Here is a 20552-nt window from a genome sequence, read left to right on the forward strand (position 1 = left end):
TCTATAATATAGAGAACTTCTTTTTCCTACTTTAAAATTGAGATTTATTATTCTGAGAAAAAAAAGGATTATGTGCCAATATCGCTTAAGCCTAAGTTGGGATATGACAATTTCCAAAGTTCTTAGGATGCTTGCTGTAGGTATGATGACTAGTGAGTATGGGGTTTATAGTGCAGACTTCATCAGATACCCATCCTTGGACCAGTGCAAATCTGTAGTGCTGCTTTCTTTGGTTGGTAGCAAAGTGAGAATATTGTCTACTTACTGCTATTATTATTTATTTTTAAAAGCTATTCTTTAATATTTCCTATTCCTGCCTTTTGGGGTTTTGAAATGTTTGCTTCTTTTGTGAAATATCATGATGGTACTGGGTAGGGATTGTTATTGGTGCTGTCGTGATTTGTTTTCTCAATGCCATAACTTGAGAACATTTTTTAAAACCTGACAACTTTATCTTGTCTTAAAATTTTTTTTTAAAGTCTTTTCTTATGAATGTCAAAATATTAGGAATTGCTGTTTGACAAAGTACTGTTCTTAATGACCAGAAACAAGTGGGCAAGTCTTTATATTTCCAGTCTGTGGACTGAAGTTTGCAAGTACATTGCAGGACAGAGGGTAAGTGGAATGTACTTTGTACTTTCCATTGACAACTTCAGTAGGGTGTCCTGTTGATTCTGTTCCCCTTAAGGAAGCAGGTTCCAAGAACATCTCCTCTAGTTTCTCACTTGTCCTCATTCACACTCAGATCATACAAGAGGTGGTTACTATGAACTTGTCTGGTTCTTGCATGATTGTGATTATTAGGCACAGATGCAGCTGGCTTTCTCGGTTCTGTTTCTAAGTGACCTACACGTGAAGAGGATCTAGTCCCTGCAGTGATTATTTATCCAAGTGTTCAGCTTTCATGCAGTGGTATCTGAGACTCCTGTTTCTGTTCAAAAGAGAAGACTCAGGTTTTAGTGACAGTTGAAATTTGTGGTTCTTAATAGCATTGTTTGCTGTTTATTCAGCTGTCTTAAGAAAATTTGGGGTGGTGAAGTATTCTGGAATAGTACTTAGGTATTTCTAGATTTTCTGGTGAAGGTTTCACCTAATAGAAACTAAGTTGCTGATTAATAATTAGTATTCCATACCAGGAAAAGTGACATTGCTGATCTTTTTTGTTCTAAGCAGAGATTTCTAGAAACCTCAGAACAAGTACTGAGATTATAAATTGCTTGATTTGTATGCCTTATTACTTAGTAAACCCTTTCCTTCATTAGTCTGTTTAATCCCCTCCCTCTGTCAGATTGGTGTCTAGCTAATGGAATTGATTCTCATAGCATAGATTATGTTTCATTGCAAAATGTTAGTAGAAATTTATGTGTCCCCTAAAACCTGTAAATACTTGGGTGTGAGGGTAGAATTTCACTTACTTTGTATCTCTTGACCTGTGAGAGACAGTCAGTAAAATTTGTTCATTGAAGACAGAAAGAAACAAATGAATGGTTTAAAGAAATTCTTCAAGTCTGATGTCCATGCAATGACAGTAAGTATTTAAATATATCAGCAGATATAATTACCCTTGTGCCTTTTATCTTAGTACTGTGAAGGACTTTATTTTCTCAGACATCACAGATTCTCAGATTGAGGTTGCTTTGTTTTGAGATTCTCTGGAATAGTCACAAAGTGTCAATCATTTTCATTCAGGTAGTCTGTAACCCATTCTTCCTCTTTTCCTTATGATGACATCATAGGACATTTCACAGTTTCAAAAGTCCGACACACTTTGATACAAATAAGTTAACACTTGCATCTAATTTGACTTTAGAATACCATAATGGCAACTTCTATGCTAGTGCATAAGTTACCTACTTACCCAGGAACTCAGAATTGCCAAGTACTTTAATTTCTATAATAATTATTATAAACACCAAATTTTTAAAATGTCTTCCTAGTTCTATCTTTAAAAGACATTCCGTATTTGTGTAGTCAGTCCTATGTGAGTAATTTTTAGGATATATAGCCAAAATAGCAAAAAAAAAAAGTGATTTTCCTTTTTAGTGTCCATAAACAGCAATATTATACTTTTTAAATATATTGAAAGTAAGGGGTAAAAATTGAAGTGGTTACCTTGTTATTGTTAACCCCTGAAACTTTACTACATCAGAATAAGATGACTTTGGGTCTTTTTGATTTTCGATTATTTGTTTTGTTTGTTCCTATTTCTATTCTATTTGCTTGTGCTATAATTTATTGAAGTTTAAATAATTGCTTAAATAATTAGTCCTGTGACTTTTTATTTTCCTTCTCATTTTATTTACAACATTCTCATGTTTATTCACTGCAAATTTTATAAGTATGTTCTGGAATACTTTCATTAAAATTATTGATAAAAATATTGATCAAGATGACTGGAGACCAAGCCCTACAGGGAATCAAATCATCAGTTTGTTACTCTTTGGTTATGGTCCTTCTATTAGCTATGAATACACTAAATTTTATTAGTGTTCAGACTTATTTTTCTACTCTCTGTGCAGGTACTGAGAAAGGATTTTCAAATGCTTTCCTGCAATTCAACTACAGTATATGTACCTCACTGCCTGACTTAGCCATCAACTCTACAAAAACAGAATGAAAGGCGATTAGTTTGATTTTGCTCATTTTCAATTACTCATCTTTTAACAAACCCATTTCTGTCTCCTAATACCCCCCAATTGCTCTGTTATAACATTATGCTAGAAACCTTCCTAGAAATTACATAAAGCTCGCCAGGGAGAAATTTATGAAATCTGCCTTCTTCATTTTGAGGCTAGGAAAGACATTTATTTGCCCATGTCCAATTTCTTTGTATTATCCTCTTTTTATCTGATTCTTCCAAGAACCTGGACATATCTTATAAAACTCACTTATTTCTCTCAGCATGCCAGGATGCATTCCTCCTAAAACTAAGCCCCAAATTTTACAACCTCCGTGACTTGTTACCACAGTTAGTTGCATATCATTTTCTTCATCTAGAAAGGTTCAAAACTTATGCCTCGAATAGTTCAGATTAATACTTACTAACAACCTGCATTAAAATAGTTGACTTTATGGAACTCTCATTCTCTTACACATTTTACAAAGCTGCTATAGTTCTCCTATAGGAATGATCATCCTCCCTATATTTCATCACTCACTTGAGCTCATCCAAAATTGTTTTATGTGGTCACCTGGTTTTCTTTTCTATCGCATTGAGGTACTTCACAATTTCATGGTCAAAGTGCATTTTTCTTGTGACCTTACAGTCTTTTTCAAGCCATCTTCCTTCTGTTGTGCTCTGCCATGAAATCCCTCCTGTGACTTGAATATTTACAAAATTTTCCTACCTACAAATTCTTGCTAATTACTTGACAGTCTTGACATCCTTATAGACTAGGCCACTGCTACAATTTATTGAAGTTCAAATAATTGCTTAATCAGCCCTGTGACTGATAGGTAAAATTAATTTTAACCACAATTAACTGCCATTCCTAAACCCATTTAAAAATATCTTGTATTTTACCAATCAATATCCCATTTAGACTAGAAGCCTATTTTCCCTAAAGCAGCATTCTCAACCTCAGCACTATTGAATCCGGGGCAAGATAAATCCTAGAGTGGGGCACTGTCCTGTGCCCTGTAGGATATCAGACAGCCTCCAAGGGTTTCACCTTCTAGATGCCAGCACTGCTTTCCCCTAGTTGTGACCATGTCCCCAGACCTTGTCAAATGTCCCATTAGCAGAAAAACCTCCCTGGTTGAGAACCATGGTCTTTCTTGGTTCCTTCTTTTTCCAGGAGACAGGACTTCCAGTCAAAATCCAGTCAAAATCCTGCCATTGCCTTCCCCAAGTCTTCAAACCATAATTCTTCCCTTTTCTGATTGGAGTATGACATATGGTAATAATTTATCATCATTTCCCCCTTATGGTCAAGCTGCTGGCCTAAAATACTTTCCCCTTTTCATTAATTTTTTTTTTTATTTTTACAGACTGCATTTTGATTCATTGTATACAAATTTCATTTCTATGGTTGTACACAATGTAGATCTATACCATTCATGTGATCATACATGTACATAGGGTAATGACATCTGTCTCATTCCATGATTTTTCTTACCCCCTCCCTCTCATTTCCTTCTACATAATGTAAAGTTCCTCATTCTTCTCTCACCCCCAAACCTCCCACCCCCATTATATATCATCATCCACTTATCAGGGAAAACATTCGGCCTTTGGATTTTTTGGGATTGGCTTATTTCACTTAGCGTGATATTCTCCAAATCCATCTATTTATCTGCAAATGCCATAATATTATCTTCTTTATGGCTGAATAATATTCCATTGTGCATTTTATCTTTAAATAGTTCTTCATTAGATTTCTCCCCTTACGTGAATGGGCTTTATAGTAATGCATGTATTATTTAAAGATAGAGCTACTTTACCTCTTCTGGGACTAACTGGGATTTTAAATTGTGATAAAATAATATTTGCCTTTGAACAATGTGTCTTTTAAAAAATTAAACACTGAAAAATACTAATCATATAAGCTCATAAATAATAAGCAAATGAATGGTGAGCACATTGTTAGAAGAGTTTGAATAATATATGCACAACTTTTGACATGTCAAGAGGAAGCTTTCTTGGGAAGGTAGGATTTTGCCTGTATTTTAAAGAAAATAGAGAATCAGATGCAAAGAAAGAATGGTCAAGAAACCATTGGTATAACTGTGAATAAAAACACAAAACTCAAGAAAGCAAAAATATTTGAAGAAAGAAGACATATTATGTGATCTAGTTCAATTGGGAAAAAAAAGTTTTAGGGAAAAATGTGAACATTTGAGGACTGTGAACATAGTGCAGTGATAGAGCACTTGCCTAGCCTATGAGGCCCAGGGTTTAACCCCCATCACCACAAAAATGAAGAAATAAATTCACAAACGTAATGACTCAAAACAGCACAGATTCTTGTTCTCACATTATGTATGTTGGACGTCCTCATGGGGCTGAATCACGCTGTTGGCAGTTCTGTGTCTCTCCTTGGGACTTGAAGGGAGAACTGTTTCCTTCTCTTTTGCAGCTTCTAGAGGTCAATTGCATTCCTTGACTTATGATCTTCCGCCGTTAGCAGGAGTGGGTACCCACTTTAGCAATAGTGGGTTCATTGTTTTACAAGCTACCATCTCTGGCCCTATTTTCCTGTGGAATCTAGGGGGAGTCAAAGATGACATGGAAGTAGAAGCAGACAGAGAAGAGAAAGGGTTTCAGGGGAGGGGAGAAGAGAGGGTAATGGAGGGTGATGGGGGATGGATATGACCAAAGTATGTCATATGCTGGTATAAATGTGCTTTAATGAAACCCATTGTTGTGCATATTAAAATATGCTAATAACCACTCTGGAAAGCAGTATGGAGATTCCTCAGAACACTTGGAATAGAATCACCATTTTGACCCAGTTATCCAACTCCTGGGTATATAACTAAAGGACTTAAAATCAGGATACTGCAGTGACATAGTCATGTCAACATTTATAGCAGCTCAATTCACAATAACTAAGCTATGAAACCAACCTAGGTGTCCTTCAACAGATGAATGGATAAAGAAAATGTGGTATATATACACAATGAGATATTAGTCAATCATAAAGAAGGACTTTGTGAAATTTGTCAACAAATGGGTAGATCTAGAGACTATCATGTTAAGTGAACCAGTCCCAAAAACCCAAAGGTCAAATGTTTTTTCTGTTTAGTGGAAGCTAAGGGGAAGCAGGAGGGGAAGAATAGAAGTGCAGTAGGAATAAGTGGGATTAATCTTCATAAATGTGTTTGTTGCAGGAGACATCTGATTAGTTGCAGTGTTAAAGTACTAACACATTGATTAAATATAAATTCAAGTAAAAAAAAGCAGTGCAGCAGATTAGACAATGGGGAATTAAGGAAAGGGAGGGGGATAAGCAAAGGAAAGACACTGGAATGAATCTTACATGATTTTCTCATGTACATATATGAAAACAGCAGTGAATCCCACCACCATGTACATCCATAAGAATGTATAACTAAATAAGATATATTCCATGCTTATATAATTATATCAAAATGGATTCTGCTGTCATGGATAACTAAAAAGAACCAATAAATAAAATAAAATAAAAATATAAATATAAAAAATATTTCTATCTTAAGTTTGTTATCTTAATTACATAATCAAAGTCTATTTTGCCATATGAAGTAAAATATTTATAGGTCCTGGAATTATGACACAGATATCTTTGGGGGGCTGCTATTATTCTGCCTACCATGGATGGTTGAGCTAACTGGGTAGTGCCTCAAATAACTGTGTAAATGGATTGTACTTTCATCTCTAGGGAAGGGAAAGAGCAGTCTTAACGGGGATATAGTTTCATAAAAGCAACTCAGATCATCATCATCATCATCTTGATCATCATCACCACACAAGAAAATATCTCCATTATTTCAGTAGCTTTCAAGTTTAACTTTACTTCTCCATTGGTTATTACATCTTTGCATCATATACACATTCCTTCTGTACCTGGACCACTGTTCAACACCTATACTACCACTTAAAATGCCATATTTTCTAATGGGAGTTTGTTATCCCCTGTTGCTCTATAAAGCAGGGTTGAAGATAAACCAAGGCTAGGCTATCAAGGGAACAAAGATCTTCAGTCTAAGTCACAAGGAACATGTAGCAGTGGATAAAGGAGAAAACAACGTGAAACATTCATCCATAAACATAAGGGTGACAACTGACTAAAGTGTGTTCAATAGGAAAAGAGAGAGGAGTACTGTCAGTGACAGGGTCAGCAGATGAGACACAGCTGTCTCAGCCAGAAGTCCTCTGGCCATTCCCTTTAGGAATGAGGCTTAGGTCTCATGATGAGCATTTCTCCCGAATACTTGTAAGATCAGGAGCTCTGCTTATAGGTGAAGTGTAGAGTGTTGCTTGTAAAGTAGACTTAATGATCAGCAGTTTCTAAACCTATTTTACAATCTTTTGGGGGAAATTTCTTAGTTTTTAAAAATTTCAATTTTAGAGATCAGTCAAATCTATTGTATTAAAGTTTCCAAAGACAGGAATCGGGGAATAAGTTTTTATACACGTTTCCCGATGTCTCTAAAGAAGCTTGATGCAAATTCCCGGGTTCCCAGACCTCTGTGGAAATGATGGACATGTGACTGTGTTCTCGTTTCACACCAAGTGAAATTGGGGTCTAAAGGAGTTAAGATATGTCTTTTGAAATCATACATTAATGAGCTTGAAGGCCTCAGACTGAGTGCTTGCTGTCAAGTTACCTGGAAATGACAATTTGGAGTCTATGAAATCCTGAAGACACTTCTCTTAGCCAATGAGTGGTTTTATATGTACAGTTTCCCTCTTGCTCAAGATAATTTGGAGTTTGGCATTCAAACATGCAAAAATGAAAATGCATCACTCAACGTTGATGCTAAATGCCTAAGTAGATTCATGCTTTCATTTTCTCCCAAGCATATGTGAACTAATCCCCACCTCTGTCACAAGGAACTTAAAAGGCACCTGATCTAAAAGCCCTGGACTCTTGTCTGCCTCCCTCCCTCCACCAACAAGTTATTCTATTGTGCTTAGAATGTTAGACATTCATGACTTTCCTTAGGCCTATAATATATTCTCTGAAATCATTCCAAAGAAAGGAGATTTGATTAGAATGGTGCATTCGAAATGTCAGAGGTCTTTCTACCTCATCTAAAAGAAATCAAGAACCTTGAGAGATGTGCCCAGAGATAATGAGACTTCAGCAGATCTTCAGGAGCCTTTAAATACTACCTCGGTATTTTAATCTTTCATTTCCTATAGTTTCTCTTCAGATTAAATGCTGTAAGCGATGCAGATAAACATATAAGGAAACACAATTTTTATAAATAAAATCAAATATCTAATATGTTTTATTTAATGTTTCTCCCTTTTCCCCCAGACTTTGTGTGTCATGAGTAGGAAAATTATCCCATTTTACTTTTCTATTTTGAGATGAATTGGTTAATGTCAGAATTCTTTGGGGAATCTCTAAGTCAATTTATTCAACAAATATTTAATCTGTCTGTATGTGGCAGACATACATTAGGTGCCCCCATGAACTTTACCTGCTGTTCTTCTGGCCTTGTGTGATTCTTTTCCCTTGAGCACAGGGAGAACCTATAACTTGCTTCTAATCAATAAAATATGGCAAAGGGGATGGGATACACACAACTGTGTGATTATATGATTATGTCTCATGTGAAGGCCATGTTCTTCCTACTGAAATCTCCCTTTCTCTCTCCTTCTCTCTCTGGCTGTGAGGAAGTAAATTGCAATTCGGAGTAATCTCATATGGTAAGGAACTATGGAAAACCCCAAGAACTGAGGACTTGAGGAATGATGTGATAGTGAGTTTTGGATTTCTTTTCAGCCTTCCCCAGCTTCCTAACAAATCACTTCAGACGCCTCCAGCCCAGAACTGCCAACAAGTACAAAAGGGTTTAATAAAATCCCCTAGACAAAGAAATAATCAAAGGGTGGGCTATAAACAGAATGCCATTTTGATAAGAGCTATTGTCGTATCCCAAACACCAGTAGGAAAACCACACACACACCTCCTTGGTGTTAGTGGAACTGAGCAGGGAAATGATCTTCCATTCACAGCTTTGGGAAAGTGGAATGCATTTATCATTTCTCATTTCTCTGGACACGTGCAGTTTCTCATTTCTCTCTCTCTCTCTCTCTCTCTCTCTCTCTCTCCCTCTGATGATCCAATCCCCTTACCAATAGTGTTGGTGACATCTAGCAGAAACCTCAACCACTGCTACCAGGCAGTGGAACTTACTAAGAATGTGCAATATTGGGCTCGTGTCCTCTAGAAACTACTACACTCCTGCCCTCCTGATGTCAGAGGGAACTGATCCTCCACCTGCCCCCCATCAACGAGGCTGAACAAGGATATATTAATTGAGGCTTTTCAATATTTTACTTATTTTCATTCCTGTTCTCTGTGGGACTCAGAGGGAAGCAGAACCTCCCTATCTTCCCTACATAATGAAAATGAACAAGGCAGAATAAAGTGGGATTAGTTGGCTCTGTGTCCTTGAATAACTTTGTGAGTAGGACGTGGTGGGGATTTTAGACCCCAGTTCTATCTGACATCACTAAGTGAAGGAGATGGGAGGAGGCAGTATAGCTGCCACTTCACTTGTTCCATCTCTTCATCCAGTACTGTGAGCACCAGCATGGAACTGAAGACCTCCAGGGAACTCAGCTTCGGCCTCTACCCTGAAGTGACATAGCATTGTGGGTCAGGCCTGTGATTCCTACCTTGCAGGCATCTCTGGATGCTGTCAGGAAGCTCAACTTCCATTCTCTTTCAGGGACAATGAAGTGGTGTAATTTGGTGTCCCACTTCCACAGAAAAGACATCAACGAGACAGAAGAAAATTGAACCACCACCCTATTTACCTGCAATGAGGCTGTATGCTTGATAGATCCCAATTCTTGGTAAGAAAAATTGCCACCATATGTAATGGGAAATACTGTTGAAGTTAGTTCTGGAAAATGCCATGTTATGTTTACAGTTAACAGATTGGTTATTTCACAGTCAACTTGCAGTTCAATATGAGGTGTAGGTGGAGCTTTGTTCTTGTCTATTAGTCATAGCTGTTTGAATAGAGGCACATGAGGACTTTAATATGCATTAACTCATTTTTACATTCTCCTTGGTTTCCACTATTGTCCCCATTCATGTGTTGGCTATATATGGAGAGTTCATGGAAGTTTTTCTGTCAACTCAATGATCTAGATGCCTAGGGGGTTTGGAGATGAAGCAGACACAGGAATTAACAAGAACTCAAAACTAGAAATTTCAACAAACCGAATTTGGTGAACTTAACATATCTGATGCCTTTAATTTGCACATCATAAGATTCTGACCGGCTCTTTCACAGGTGTTTCAGATGAGATTGCTGCGTGATGGGGACACATCCTGCCACATGCTGGTTTTTTCCTTGGCGTGGCCTCCATCCTTTCCATCATTACATTGATGATGTTTGTATGCAGTTGAACAGTCACAGGAAGTGGAATTCTGCATTCAGCTCCCCATCTCACCCAGGGTTTCCCTCCTACCTTCTCCCCTCCATCCAGAATATCCATGGGCATTTGTCTCTTCATCTTCCATATATCTTACCAACTCTAGGGAACTTTCCAGAAAGACTACTCGGAAAGCGTTCTGAACATCTTCCTTTGATCTTGTTCCAATGCCATGTGAAGAAATTCTTTGGTTTCTTCGAAGTTGCTTACAGAGGGGGATAGTCATGTAGTGGTCTATGCTGAAATGTCCATGTAGCCTTTACTTTCTAAAGGAAATATTATCTGTTTTTAAATTTGTTTCATATTATGCATGCCATGTCTCCAACATACTGCCCCAATGTGTCCACAAATACAGTCATATTTAGCATATGACATTGACTTTGAGCCTATGCTTGCCACACTCTTGCCAACTCGTTGAGCTGTTCACTGGTTGCTTTCACTTGAGCCATTGCTACCAACATGATCATCACTCCACAATGATTACCATCTTGGACATAATTCAGTTTTCAATAATCTTTTTTTCATTAATGGCCCTGGTAAGGAACATTTTTAGATGCTTTTTCCAATCAACATTCATAACACACTATTTATTACAATAAATAGACTGCATATTTGATTATATCACCTGACCCTTTGGAGGGCCACAACGCATTATGATTTCAACATTTTTTTTTTCACCTGTAAGAACCAATTTTTCCTTTGGGGCTATTATTCCACATTGTGAACACAGTGTAATCTATGTACCAGGCAATTCACTTATCATTTTCTATTCACCTTTATAATATTGTATTAATTACTTCTGTATGTAGGACTGGTCATTTCTCTCACTATAGGTGGACACAACACTATTTCCACTTATGCAAAGTACTGCATCCCAAATGCCTAGACAACAATCACTGTCCCTTTGTCCCTTCATTTGCTTCATTTCACCTGCCACTTGCATTACCACACACACTTCTTCACACCTAACCATGAGAAATGAGAATTGTTGGAATTCTGAAGATCAACATGGCAAGAGCAGCATCTGCAGCTGCAACGAGACATCACATGCTCATTACATTTTGTTTCTTTGAACTACAAAATACCTCTGAAACCAGGATGAAAGAGACACAGGCTTCTTCTCTCTGTGGAGGGGTGGGGTGGGACCCTGTCTGTCAAAGCAGTATTCTACCCAAAGCCTGGTTTGCTGTGTGCAATTAGGGGGTGGTTCCACCCACAGAGCACATTTCCTAGCCAAGGATTGCCACCAGTATACCTCACATTGCTGGTGTCCTCTGAAGTGTAATTTAAGTTATGGTTTCAGGTCATCGCTTTTATCTGTTTACAAATATGTCATTATATCTATATATATTTGTTTTCTACACATGTGTGGTTTTCAACTTGTTTTGAAAGACAATTGCATACAGCAGATGTGTTTGTAACACAGGATCCTCTTGTCAGTGGCTACTTTCATTGGAATATGGGTAGAAAGCTCAAGATTGGCATTTGTTAGGCTTATTAATTAACATATATTGAGAATTTGTGGAAAGCATAAAGAATAGAGAATAAAATAGCAGTGAAAGTAAAATATATACACACATATGTACATACATGATTCTTATTAATGCACTAATGCATATATATAAACTTTAGGAAATATGTATATATGTATCTATATATATGTACACACACATATATACATGGAAATATATAGGAAATATATATGTGCATATATTTATATTTGGGAAACACACACACACACACAAACATATACAAGAAGCAACACTATAAGAAAAGCGAAGCCACAAAATATTATTATTAAAGTAGAACAAAAATAACCTCACAACAGAGAAAGGATTGTAAAAACACCTTGTGCAACAGAGAAGAGCAGAAACTGCAGTCTGTACAGTCCCAGAGAAATCCGAAAGGATGATTTTTCTGATATTCTGTTCTTGAAGTGGAAATATACAGATGAATTTGAACCCTTTCAATAAACCTCTTTTTAACTGGACTCCTCTAATTGCAAACAAAGAATCTTGTTAAGCAACAATTCTTTTGCCAAAAACCAATTTGAGAAGAAATTATATCCCATGAGAATGCAAATACCATGAGATTTGTCTGTTAGGCTGACCATTTTATTTCTGGTGACTTAATACAATATCTATTTCATAGCAGGTGCTCCACAGAAATTTGTTGGATTAATGAAAGTAAACTTGTATAATTAGCAAACACACACTTACAGAATTTGGGATACTTTTCAAATGCTGAAATGAAAACTTAGGAGGAGGAATAATCAAAAGATCAGAAAACTTATTTCATTTGGCCTTCCTTTATTATCTTTATGGGAAGTTTGCTTTGTTTTGCTTTGCTTTTCATTTCTTTTTACTTGCTTTAGATTTCAAGTAAAACTGCCAGATAGGACTATTCACTATTGGTAGCAGAAAGCACCTAAAATAACTTGATGATTTGACATGTTAAGAGCATTTTTTCTAGGGAAATATCCCACGCATTCTCTTCATACTGCATATAAAAGCACTTTGCGTATATGTGTGTGTGGTGTTGGGGATCAAAGTCAGGGACTTGTGCATGTTAGACAAGTGCTGTACCATGGAGCTATACCGCCAACCCATTAATGCATTTCTTAATGATATAGCCTACTTCCTCAGATTTTTGAATTTCACAGACTATTAGAATTTCAAAAGAAATTTTGGAAATCCATTAGGGCTGTATGTTTTTGTTTACTCAAGTAAAAGCATTAATCACTAAAATAAAAAAAAATTTACTAGACACATTATCAGAAAAAGACATTAAGAAAAGTGGGAAGAATATAATCTCAGAGTAAAAGACAATAAAATGAATATACTTGGTTTAACACAAATTCACTCCACATTTTACTACTTAGGGATCTGATGCAAACCTCAGTTCAACAAGGATAAGTTTCTCCTACTCTTTGGTTCAACGTCAATTACAGTTGATGGACTCTTGAATATCTCTCATCTTAAATGCTTTGAACCAGAAATGTTTTGGATTTCAAGGGTTTTTTTTTTTTTTTTCTTTGATTTTCAAATACTGTATTAGAATAGTCATATGAGATGTCTTGACAATAATACTGAAGAATAAATATGAAATTTATCTCCATCTTTCATTTACTCTTCATACACATAGCTCATAGGCTATATATAATATCATGCTTTTGTCCACCTGTGTTTGACCACAACATGCCCCAAAATCAGATCTAGAATTTTCTATCTGTGCCATCTGGTCACCACACAAAGTTTTGAATTTGGGGGCACTTCATATTTTGGATTTTCAGATTAGGGTACTCATCCTGTATTTCAAAATCATGGTACAGATTGCTGAAAGACCAATTCTTTCTTTCTCTCCTTGCTTTTCCTTGAGTCAGCTCACTCCAGTAACCAGTGATGTGTCCTTGTGAATGAACCATGTTGACTGGAAATCACATATGTCTTTTTTTAAAAATTTAATAATTTACTTATTTTTAAATTTTTTACAGACTACATTTTGATTCATTGTACACAAATGGGGTACATCATTTCACTTCCATGGCTGTACATGATATAAATTCATACCATTTGTGTAATCATACATGTACATAGGGTAATGTCTGTCTCATTCCACCATTTTTCAGATCCCTGCCCCCATTTCCTTCTACATAAAGTTACCCCATTCTTCTCTCACTCCCCACCCCCCCACCCCCATTATATATCATTCTCCACTTATCAGGGAAAACATTTGGCCTTTGGTTTTTTGGGATTGGCTTAATTCACTTAGCATGATATTCTTCAATTCCATCCATTTATTTGCAAATGCCATAATATTATTCTTCTTTATGGCTGAATAATATTCCTATATATATATATATATATTATATACAGTTTCTTTATCCATTCATCTGTTGAAGGGCATCTAGGTTGGTTCCACAATCTAACTATTGTAAACTGAGCCACTATAAATATTGATGTGGCTGTGTTACTGTAGTATGCTGATTTTAAGTCCTTTGGGTATAAACCGAGGAGTGAGATAACTGGGTCAAAAGGGGGTTCCCTTTCAAGTTTTCTGAGGATTCTCCACACTGCTTTCCAGAGTGGCTGCGCCAATTTGCAACTCCACCAGCAATGTAAAAGTGTGCCTTTTCCCCAACATCCAGGCCAACATCTATTATTGTTTTTTGTTCTTGATGAAAGCCATTCTAATTGGAGACATATGCCTTTTTAATACACAATAGTCATCTTCGGGCTTACTTAACAAATGCCACCTAGGGATTGACACAATCTTCAAAACATGGTGCTTGTGAGAGAAATTACTGTCATTTTTTATTCTGATTTAGAATCTGTTTGGGGAACAGAGTTGGTCATTAAGAAAGTGTTGATGGGAATAAACAGTAAGTTCAACCTCATTAGACTCTGTTCTGGAACACACTGCATTTTAGGTGTGACCCAGCCTGATCACATGGTTCTTAGAAAGAAAGCTTCGAGGCCAAGAAGACTGATACATGCTTTGTAACATTCATAGTCTATACACATCCATACTTTTGTGGCCTTATATTAAATATATTTTCATGCCTGAGGTTTCAGGTGTTACTGTGCATGTATATAAAGGGAAGCGTGTGACCAGTTATGGTCTATCCTCTCTGTATACTTAAATCATAATAACTCAGAGAAAGTCCCATCTAGGCAAATTCATTTGCTATTAATGTTAAATGAGTTCTTGCCCAGATTTTTCTCCTTTAAAGGATCAAACACAGTGAAAGTTGAGATTTGACTGAACTGCTTTTTAAAAAGTTTTAATCAAGTGTTACCTCAGCAGGCGACAGATGGAGGAACAGCATTTGATATCAGTTCAGTAGCAATGTGCCCAACACACGATATGAAGCACAGATGTTTATCTGGAATGGCCATGAAGTCGGAAAATGGAAACTTGGAAGAAAGCAATTGAGTTCCAAAACCTTCTCCAAAGCCATATTGTAAACAGGCAGGGCAGCCTCAGAGGGGTAGTGTTCATACCTGATTCTCTCATACTCTTCTAGTCACAGAGTATGCTGGTGCTTGGCACTTACCTCAAGCCAAAGATTTCTCTCCTTTCTCTCTTTTTTTTCATCTTCTGAACAATATTTTCAATGACTCTCTCTTTGTGAGCAACTGTTTTTCTTTTCCCCAGTGTCCCTTCTGAGTTTGACACTCAACATTTTATTTTCCCTTTCTTGCACTGTATGAGAATGAATCCAGATTCCCACACATCTTTAGGCTCCCTTTAAAAAATATGTAGTTTAAAATATTTAGGAATTCTAGGTATCTTATGCTACAAGGACCCATTCGGGAACTTTTTCTGTTTGCTGAATGATTGTGAATGTGTTCCTTGTGCTTGCTTTTATTGATGAGATAATATTTTGAATTCCAAGTTTTGTAGACAGTTTCTCCGAGAGGGAACACAGTTAACCACAAACAGGAATGAAATTATCTGCCCCAAACAGGGATCTCTGCTTTCTGTATACAGATGTCCCTGGTCTTCATCCTGTTTTATGTGTATGAATCTCATGGTGAGAGCCCACCTGCTGATCTAATCTAAACCCAGTCACTGCCCTGTGGCTCCACCTCTCTGTACATCACATGGGGCTTTAGCAGCAGCATATCATTTGCGTAACTTGTTGCTCAACATTAGAAAACTGATTCATCAGTTCTTGGAGGTCTGTCTTTGTTCTTTCTTGTTTGTCTCCTGGCAGGTAGTCTGCCCCAGCCTTGGTGGTCTGCTATCCACTTTACTGCTGTGCATAGACACTTGTTTTGTTGACATCAGCTGTCCTTGGGAATGTCAAATTCCCCGAAGTGTTTGCATAAAGCTCTAAACACACCTTATATGTTTGATTTAATATACCAAACAAGGATACTCTCAATATTTGAAGATTTCCAAATTTTGAAGACCTCACTCCTGACTTACTCAATTTCTTTTCCAATCTGCTCTTAAATTGTGTTCTTATTCCTCTGGACATTTGCCTGATTTTGATTTTGTTTCTTGACCCAGCAAATAATTTCTTTTCCTCATTGGACACATAAGTCGCTTTTCATGGTCTCCTTTTAAGGTTTTGTTTCATACTTAATGCCTTACTTAGTAATTATATATGACCTGTTTCTTTCCTGATTAAGTTATATTCTCCTGACCTCTAGTCATGGTGGGACTCATCTGTAATCCCAGTAACTTGGGAAGTTGAAGCAGGAGTACTATAAGTTAGAGGCCAGCCTCAGCAACTTAGTGAGTCTCTGTGTCAAAATAAAAAAAAATAATAATAAAATAACTGGGATGCAGCACAGTGGTAAAGAGCCCCTGAGTTCATTCCATAGTTGGGAAAAAAAAAAAAAAAAAAAAAGGAAGTTATGTTCTCCGGGATTGGAGGGATGAAGAGAGGGGCAGAGTTAAAATAATTTATATCTTTATATCCTGCACACAAATCCAACAGTGGTTTGGATGGGCTCTTATCCGTGTAGATGAAAGTGATGCTGTTGAACTGCTGGATTTTCAGTCCCCATATTCCTCAGGAAGAAAACAAATTTACTTTTTTTGAAACTCTAGCAAAAAGAATCACATGATAAATGTCTCTTTAAGGTTCAAATGAGTTCTTCCATCCTGTAACTGACATCACATTATTGATAGACTTGGGATCTTTGATTCAGCAAATCCTCATTTGCTTGGAAGTTTGGATGCCATTAAAAATACAGCAGCCTTAGGGGGCAGTTGAAGTGAATGATGTGCTTGATCTATAATACACGTATGAGAAATTTGCCCTGGTATTTTTAGAAGGACAGATAGAGATGGAAATCAAGTAGGAAAGTCGAGTGACTGGCTCATATTTCTGCTCCAGTTCTTCCCCTGGCTGTCAAGAACCAAAGGCAACCTCCTGTGGGTTCCTGTCATTCTTGGTTGAAGCCCTGAATGCTGGCAGAGTATCCCCACAGGCAAAGTAAAGGAAAGAGTTGAAACAATAATCAGGGTAATTCAGGCAGTGCATGCGCTAATAAAGAAAACAGGTGCTTGGGGCTTAGTCGACCCTGCCTGGAATGAGTACCCTGGATAAATGAACGGCCTTCATATGCTTTCTGTCACATAACTAGAGGCAGCTTGAAATCTTTGCCCTCTTGATGCCCCTGAAAATAAAGCCTATGTCTCCTCATGAGAATGTTTGATTGCTCCAAAGCTCAACCTACTTAAAAAGGGATTATAAACCTTAGCCATAATTGTAACACCTCCTGTTAAAATGCAGGCATTCACTTCAAATAGCACAGATAATCTAAGATCTGAACAATTACACGAGTAATGGTTTGAGGACTCAAATGGCTTGTCACAATAGGGAAAACTTAGCAGAGTAGCTTTGTGTAAAGGAAATAATGTTATCAATTCGACTTGAAGTTTTAAGAGTCTTCTATCTTTAGGTTAAGTGCACCATTGATGCTTCAGGGGGGCAGGCAGGGAGAATGTCTCGCTCTAGTTTGCCGGGTGGAAGAAGCAAGAGAAAGGGTGATTGCCAAATACCACTGCCTCCTTGAATTAGAACATGCAATTTTTTTTTTTTTTCTTTGATGTTGATTGACGGCAACATCTGCCCTGGGGATAATGGAAATAGTTTAACCAACCATTCTCTACAAAATTTCTTTAGAAGTTAAAGGGGATATCCATGTGATGTCCTCATTTGCTTTTAACACCCATTTGGTTAAATCTGGACAAAAAACAGCATGTGATAGCAGAGCCCCTGGAGTTCACTTGTAGAGCTGAGCAAATGGGAAACTCTTGGCTGAAGTCGGAGAGGGAAAGAGAGCACTCGAGATCTGCCTATGATCAGAATTTATTAATTCCAACAGACTTCCAGATTAACTCCATGTTGAGACTGAAATAAAATAATAGTGGGTAAACATCATGCAGATCTGTGTCGGAGGCACTGTGATTGTTCTTCGTGATTTTGAATGTAATTGCTGATTAAATTTGAGACTGTGATACAAAATTTTGTTTTCTTTAGCTTTTAATTTTCCTTTAATGAAAGAATGGATTTTTCTTTCTTTATCTAATTTCCATGAAGATTGTTTCTGAGATTTAGGAAACAGGAAATTTCTCTAATTTCTTAGGAAAATAAAATCATATGTTATTGCTATTATGATTTGGAACTGGAACATCCTCCAAAGACTCATGTGTTGAAGGCTTGGTCCTTAAAGTGGCCATGTTCAGAGGTGGGGTTTCAGGAAGTGATTCTGTGAGGAGGGCTCTGATCAGTGGGTCAACTGATTGATGACTTATTAGCTGAATAGGCTACTGGGAGGTGTTGGAAACTGTGGGAGGTGGGACTTACTTGAAGGGAGCAGATCCTTGAGGGCGTGCTCTTGGGGACTATACCGCATCCCCAACCTCTTCCTTACTCTCTGTTTTTCTTGCTGCCATCAGGTCAGCAGCTTTGTTCTGCCACACACTTCTGCCATGACACGCTGCCTCACCACAGGCACAGAAATAATGCAGCCAGCCAGAGTATGGGTTGAAGGAGAAGAAAACAGAAGTGCCCTCTCAGCACACTGCCTCATGGGATTTAGGATTTTATTTTATGTGAAATGAAATGCATTGAAAGATTGTAAGCAGACCTTGCCGTAATTTGGTCTCGCTTTAATGGTAACACTTGAAGTAAAAACTCTAATAGGTATTACAGAATCTGCTTTTGAGTTCTTGGCCAGTTATTAACAAGAAGCTGTGCTTACATCCATACCCACTGGATGCATGTCCATGCATTGGAATGTAGGTAACTTGTTGAAGAGGGTGTCTCTTACCTTACGGACTTTTCTCAGTGCATGATTGTGCACTTGTTAAAAGTACACATTGTTATTTGGCCCACAAGCATGCAAAATTGAAATGGAGCCTTACACTTTATACAAGATGTTCCAGGAGAGCAGAAACAAGTCACAAATTTCAGTTTATTTTAGGTACTCTTTTTATCAACATACATTTATATACTTTTACATTTTCTCTACACTTCACTTCAGTTTAAATTATAACATCAGACACTAAATATTTACATAACAATTTCTATTTTTGCATTAAATTGGTGAACCTATTCAGTGTTACCTGTAACATGAGTCCTTTAAAATTTTTTTTTACCTTTGCATTACAAAGGGCAAAATACAATGAATTATTAACATGATTGCATAGTTTGATGGTGATTATGGCAAACGGTCTGTCATAGTAGCTCTAATAATCTCTTCTTCCTGGTGTACAAATGGCCATGTAATCCACTACTGTGAGTGTTGGTGACACCTGCGACTTTCTTCTAACTGAGAGGATGTGACAAGAGTGACAGGGTGTGCATGACTACTTATACAATCTCATCTCCCTTAATGCTGGGGATACATTCTGCGAAATGTGTCCTTAGGCCATTTCCTCACTGTGCAAACGGTGAAGAGCATACTTACACAAAACTTGATAGCCTATGTCAATTACGTGGCCTCCTGATGCAATGAGCAGACTTGGTGAACACGACATATAGGAGGCTGTTGGTGGCATCACATGTCAGACTCTTTTGCAGTAAAAATTTTTATAAGGTGGGGGTACACCCTAAAATATAATCAAACGTATTACATCATAAATACATAAACCAGTACCATGGTCATTTATCACTGTTATTAAGTATTATGTACTGTACATAATTGTGTTCTACTTTTTTATGACTGGAGGAGCAGTAGGTTTGTTTATGCCAGCATCACCAGAAACACATGCTTCTTTCATAACCTGTGAAGTTATGATGGCTATGATATCACTAGGTGGTAAGAAATGTTCAGCTCCATTGTAACCTAATGGACCTTCCCCATCATATATGGGGTCCATCGTTGAGTGAAATGTCATAGTGTGCATGACCATATATGATTACATGATTAAGTTAAATAAGTTGGCATGCTTTTCTTGCTGTAGCCTCTCTTACCCTTGCTCTATTTCAGGGAACAAGGAACCATGTTGGGGCACACCACATTGCAAAGAACTGTGGGTGACCTCTGAGAACTGAGAGTTGGCTCCCAGCAATTGTCAGCAAGAAACTGAAGCCTTGTTACTAAAACTGCGAGACATCAAATTCTGCCAGTTATGTGAGCAAGTTCAGAAAGCAGAACCTTCTCCCGCCTGAGCCTCCTAGAAGACAGCAAGCCACACACACCACCCTTTATTATAGACTTTAACATTCTAATCAGAGGATCCAGCTTAACCATGTTCAGATTCCTGAGTCACAGACACTGAGGTAATGAATGTGTGTATTGACCTATTAAAATGTGGTGGTATTGTTATGCAGCAATAGATAACTAACACAATGAGGATGCCAAAATTGTTCTGTGTAAATCAGAGAGTCTCACCATGCAATATTTAAAATGTTACTGGACAGTCATGGGGGAGTGAATTCAACCTGGGAAACTCAGTTTAGGCATATATATACATTTCT

General features: G+C 37.4%; 1 long non-coding RNA gene across 1 annotated transcript in view; it reads left to right on the forward strand.

Moving 5' to 3' along the window:
- Positions 1-20347, forward strand: part of LOC306659411 — a 118522-nt gene extending 98175 nt beyond the window's left edge. Inside the window, exons 2-3 of the long non-coding RNA XR_013763290.1 lie at positions 9391-9517; positions 20062-20347. This is a non-coding gene — a long non-coding RNA (uncharacterized lncRNA). The remainder of the gene's footprint in view (positions 1-9390; positions 9518-20061) is intronic.
- The last annotated feature ends 205 nt before the right edge of the window (positions 20348-20552 follow it).

This window comes from Sciurus vulgaris (genome assembly GCF_902686455.1).
Source record: "Sciurus vulgaris genome assembly, chromosome: 4".
In the NCBI taxonomy this organism is placed as follows: Eukaryota; Metazoa; Chordata; class Mammalia; order Rodentia; family Sciuridae; genus Sciurus; species Sciurus vulgaris.